Raw genomic sequence first — 6,000 nt, forward strand, 5'->3', positions numbered from 1 at the left:
ATCACCTCTGCAGGGCTCTGGCAAGGACAGAGTGACAAGGAACCACCTGCCACCACTGCTCCTGGCATGGCCCAGCAGCAGCACTTTCACAAAGCCGAGACTGAGGCAAAACATCCTGGATAGAAAACCACGATTTGTGTAAAAAAAAGAATTGCAACTCAAAGCATACTTCCTCCCAAGGGAAATGAGGAAGAAGGGCTCCAAAGCCCCCAGAGCCCCATCTCACACCCCATCACTGTTCTGACAGGGAGAAAGGGATGCCTTGGCAGGAGAGAGCAGGGATGTTCTTCCCCCTGTGTGCCCATGATGCCAGGGACCTGCTGGGACACCTGCAGGCAGTGTTGTGGCTCCTGGCCTTTCTGATCCCCTGGGCTCATTCCTTAGCAAGTCCTGTCAGTAGCTGGTGCTAGGTTTTTGATTTCCCAGGCTTTTTGCTGGGCAGGAGCACACACATCATGGGAATCAAGTGATCTGGGTTTGTTTCTACTGGGGTAGACCCTTTCTTGGGTGTCTTAAAAGAAAAAGCTTGCAGAGACAGGTTAAAGGTTGTTCAGCTCCTCAAGGCTCCAATTTAGATCAAGACTGTCTTTTTCTTGTTCTGAAGGGAAAGGTCAGAAGGGGAATAGTTTCTGGCCGTGTCCTGAGAGCTTTTCTCCTCCCAGATGTGACACAGTTCCCGTGTGGGCTGGGCTGCAGGTGCAGCCCCCAGGTGCTCCCAGCACAGGGGAGTCAGCCTTGCTGTTCTTCCAGTGACACCAAAGCACGTCCAGACCGGCTGCCTTGAGGGCTCCTGCTCTGAGCTGGGCATTCCAGGCTAACACAGCCTTCCCTGGAGACCCCCAGCACCCCCCAGCAGTGCTGCTCCTGCTGCCAGCGCTACTCCCATTGCTCTCCAGCCAAGCCTGAAAACAGGGCTGACAGAACTGGGGCCCACGAGTCTCCTCTCCAGCAAACAGGGCCGGGGAAGCGCTCGGCTCTGACTCCCCAGGCCACCTGGGACCTTTGCACCTCTCAGGAGTGCTCAGCAGGCAGGCATGGGCAGGGCTCTGTGCCCACTTCTCGCGCTAACTGCAGGTAATCGCTGTGCTGACGTGATGCTCCATGGCAGAATGAGGCAAGTGCTGCGCTTGGCAGGACCTCACCTGCCTCCCTCAGCACTGCTGGGGAGAGGAGGAGGCAGAGGAGGTGGAAAAGGAGGCCTGCTCCAGGCTCAGCATCTTCCCTTGCAGTTCTGGGGGAAGCAAGAGTGGAGAGAGCTTGTGGCACGCTGGCGGTGACGGCCGTTTGATACATCGTGGGACAACTGATCACAGAAATTCACAATATTTAGTGACCTCCAGGGATTTGGGTGACCTTGCAGAAGGAGGGCACAGGAGGGTTCCAGGGTTCAGCCTCACCTGCTGTGTCCTCTAGGGGAGCCAGTGCTGGGCAAGACTGTGGGACTGCAATGGCCCTGAGAGCTCCTCTACTCCTTCACAGTCCCTGCACAATGACTGCCCTGTGCCCTGGTCAACCTGGCATCAGCTGGCCCCTCACCAGGGCAGTGACAGGTGACACAAGTCTTCAAAGCAATCAGATCAGGCCCTCCCACCACACACTGTTGGTCACTCTTTGTTCAGGATAGGAAGGTTTTAGAACAGCCTCCATCAATCCCAGGAGTGAAGTGGTCACCTCAGCACCTCAGTGAGTACTGTGGGATGGGGCATTTGTTCCATTGTTGTTCTCAGTGAGCCTGTCCTAGTCCTCAGAGTCCCCACAGCCCCTGAGCAGAGGTCAGGAGCTGTTCTGGGGGGTGGGGATGGAGCAGCTCAGAGCAGGCCCTGGCTGAAGCTGCAGGGATGGACCCAGTGACAAAGGCTTTGCTGTCCCGTGCCCCCATCCTGGCTGGCAAGAGGGGATCCATGTCTCTGGCATGGGGCTTCCAAGGCTCTGGAAGGCATTTCCAGTGCAGCATGGCCCAGGATGCCTCCCCTCAGCCCACCCCAAACCCTGCTGCTGCTGCACAGCACTGCAGGGACCCCCAGAGCGAGGGGCTGAGCCCAAAGTGAGGGAGGTCCCATGGGACTGAGGCAAAGGAGGGATCACCCTCCTACCCAGCTGAGCAGGGGAAGGCTTAGGCTCCTGCCGGGGCAGCAATGCTGAGCCAAGCCTGGTGTTGGGCTGATCCCCACGGGTCACACACGGGCTGCAGAGGTCCCCGGGTGAGCAGGGAGCCCTGCTCAAGGCACAGCCCCTCAGGAAGGGCTGGATGGGAGCTGCTGCTGCCCCAGGTCTCTGTAAAGTGGAGAGGGAAGGCTGAGAGAAGGCAGTTCCTTGCCTCCCACATGGAGCCTGGAGCACAGGATGTTTGTGATACTCTCAATCAATCTAGGCAGAGGAAGATGATGGTCGTGGGGAATTACGGAAAATTGAGGTGTTCTCTGCCCTTCATAAAACCTGAGGAGGTGAGCAGCACCTCGCATGAGTGCAGAAATCAGCACAGGGACTTTGTGGCTCTTGCAAATCTGAAGAGGCAATGTTGCCAGGGCTGATGGATTCCTTAGAGGAGATGAGGCCTTTCAGCAATTCAGAGAAAGCCACCAGAAAGACACAGAATGAACTCCAAATTAATCAGGATTCACTCCCCAAATGTAAACAGAAAAACTGGCTCATGGAGTATGAGTTGCCCTGATGCTCTTGACCTGGCAGAGGATCTGTTTGTTCCAGGAACGGACATGAGGTGGGAGTTTGCAAAGAGCAGCACACGGGTCTGCAGGGGCTGGAAACAGAGTGATGGATGGGAAACAACTGGGAAGGGGGAGAGGAGACCTCTCTGCAGGGAGCTGCCCAGGGTGAGGAGAAAGGACCTGGATCAGCCTTTGATTGCAGGAGGGCTCTGGAGGGGGAACATGCACTGAGGCAGCAGCATAGTGGGGTGAGAAAACTGCAAATAGAGAGGTGGGATAAGCCAGTGTCACTCCTCTGGTCACTGCTGGGGTCCAGGGGAACTGAAGGAATGCCACAGTTTTGGAAGAAAACATGTTCTGCTGTCTCCACACGCCTAGAGCCCCCAAATCAATTCATGCCCTGGCTGTACCTGCAGCATCTGGAAGATGCCTTCAGGGCAAGCCAGCACAGGGCTTTGAGGATTCAGAATCTCCCACAAGTGGAGGTTTCTCTGACACTGACACTGTGGTCAGCCCTGAGGGGCTTCACGTGAAATGGTGCATTCAGGAGAGCAAGGCAGAGCCCAAGGGCTCCACTGGGACCTTTTAATCCAAAAGAAACTATCAAAAACACCATCACCCCGTGAAGTTTTGGGAAGAGTCAGGAGAGGAAGTGATGAAAAGGAGTGGAGTCAGTAAATAACATGTCTGGGATGATGTTGGGCACAGTGAGGTGCCAGACTTGGCTCTGAGCAGTCACTGGCAAACACCAGTGACACCAGTGACACCAGTGCAGGGGAGGTGCGGCTACTTGCAGAGGGGGGAGGTTCACCCTGGACTGTGAGGGTGGGGACCTGAGGGATGTCCCCTCATGTCCTGCACCTCTCCTGGCTGGTGCTTGCTGGGAGCTGGATCAGGAGGCAGTGGAGTCAGAAAGGGTAGGACAGAGCCAGGACACCAACCCTGAGCTCTGTGCATTTCCAAGCCTGCCACCCTCTGGCCGAGGTGCTGCCCTGTGCCCACAGCCACCTCCACAGCCACCTGTGGGGTGGCAGAGCTGGGGACAGGCCCTGCCCTCACCCTTTCACTTCACTGAGGTGGTTTCACATGAAGGTTCTGTCAGCTCCCAGGAGCTGTGCTCTGCCAGTAGCTGCTGCTGTCAGAGAGGTGGGAACAGGAAATGTCAGTGCCCCAAAAGTGCACTGGGCAGGAGAAGAGGCTGAGGAAGCTTGGAGTGACCTGGGCAGTGCAGGTTCCTACAGGAGTCTGTGCAACGCCCTCCTGTCCCAGGGCTCAGTGCTGCAGGAGCCCGGTGCTCCCCTCCCAGCATGGGCAGGGTCCTGCTCAGCTCTCCAGCTCATCCCTGTGCATCCTGACCCAACTCTGCTCCTGATGCCCTCAAGCAGGACACTGTTGGAATTCTGGAAACTTAGATTTTAGGATTTTGGTATATAAGAATATATATGGGGCAATATGGAGGATTGAAAGTTTTGTCTAAATCTACCTCCTTCCCCTTCTTGGTTTTGGGTGTTTTTTTCTAATTGGGTGAAAAAGGCCCTCATTGCAGACCTTGTGTGGTCAATTATTGGGTTAAAAGTATAAATAATATAGGTGTCATCTCATTATTGGAGAAATTATGCTTAAATAACCTTGGAAAGAGTTAGAGACACCTCCATTTTCTAACTTGCTAGTTAGAGCTCATGACTCGTGAGGCTGTGATATGGATAAGAATTAATAAACACTGAGTCCAAACAAGAAACTGCAACTCCTGTGTGTTAATCCCAGCTCTAACATGAAGAAAAGAAGATAAAAACATCACAGACCCTGCTGCCCCATCTGTGCCTTCTCCACCACTTTGGTGCTCAGATGTCTCAGAGAAGGTTTGTGGTCACCAGTTCATTTCATTCAGGGCTTTTTGTCTTTTATACCCAAACTTTGGGATCCCGGGGGCACAAATACAACCAATGCAGTTTGGTGTGCATTTCCTGGAAGGTCCAAAGGAAGGCAAACCCACCATTTTTGTGTCTTCTCGTGCTTTGAGGAAGACTGTCCTGTCCTGGAAGGGTCCCCAGGCTCTGTGTCACAGAGGTGCGATAATCAGTCCATGGGAGCTGGGGGGAAGTGACAGCAGAGTCCCCTACCCCAAGGGACAGTGCTGGATACACTTTGGGGGCTCTGGTTCCCATTCAAGCTCAGCCCAGCTCTGTGATTTAGCGATGAACCACAACTTGCACTGCAGTCAGCCTGTCCCAGCTGCCCTCCCCGGTGGCTCCTGCAGGTGTTCCTGGGGTGTTGCTTTTACCCCCAACACAAAACAAAATTGCAATTAACTGACAACCACTGGGGCAGTGTTTAGGTCCAGGGGAGTTAAGCAAGCAGAGTCCCAGGGCTGCTGCTGAGAGCCCAGAAGAGCCTGGGGCAGGCAGGGTGGGCTGAGCAGGGGGTCTGTACCCTCTCCAATCTGCAGCTCCCCAGCCCCCCTGGCACATTCCTGTTCCATGCTTGAGGTTTTCTGTGAGCACTACAGTGACATTTCTGGGTCCCTTCATGGGGACAATCAGGTGCACTGCTGTGTTTGTGTCCCTGTGCTGGCACAGGGCGGGGGGCAGCCTCACCCCAGCCCACCAAGGCTGCCACAGGATGAGTGACCCTGGAGCTAAAGGACTTTGTCTCCTGGGTGCTGGCAGTGCCTGTGCCACTGTCCCTGACAGGCTGAGTTGTGTTCTGCCACCCAGCACCCACAGGGTGGATGCCCAGAGCATCCCCCCATGGCATCCCACCTCCTCTGGTGAGGCTCCAGGGTGGTCCCTGTCCCTTGGGGCCCTTGGTGCAGTCCCAGAGCTCTGCAGGGGCTTGCTAAGGGCTGATCCCATCACTGGCATGGTTCTCTGCCCTGCACCCAGGGCCTGTCTGGCCCTGAGCAGCTGCCCTGCCATGGGTTTGCTGGGTGGGCACTGGGCTGACCCCAGCTCCTGACCCTGGCCCTGCCCTCACCTTGGCCCTGGAGCTGTGCCAGCACTAGTGACTTGTCTGATCACAGTCATGGAATCGTTAAGGACAGAAAAACCTCTGAGATCATTGAGTCCAGCCACAACCCCAGACCACCACCATGGTCATCACTGACCCGTGTCCCCAGATGCTACATCCACACGTTTTTTGAATGCCTCGAGGGATGATGACTCCACCACTGTCCTGGGCACCCTTTCCCTGAAGAATTTTTCCTTAATATCCACTGCAAACCTGCCCTGGCACACCTTGAGGCCATTTCCTCTTGCCCTGGTGATGGTGGCTCTGGGCTGATCCCGCCCTGCCCTGCCTGGCAGGGACAGACCGTGGTGACAAACCCCTGCCCCAC

The sequence above is a fragment of the Zosterops lateralis genome, assembly GCF_965231275.1.
Source record: "Zosterops lateralis genome assembly, chromosome: 16".
Taxonomy (NCBI): domain Eukaryota; kingdom Metazoa; phylum Chordata; class Aves; order Passeriformes; family Zosteropidae; genus Zosterops; species Zosterops lateralis.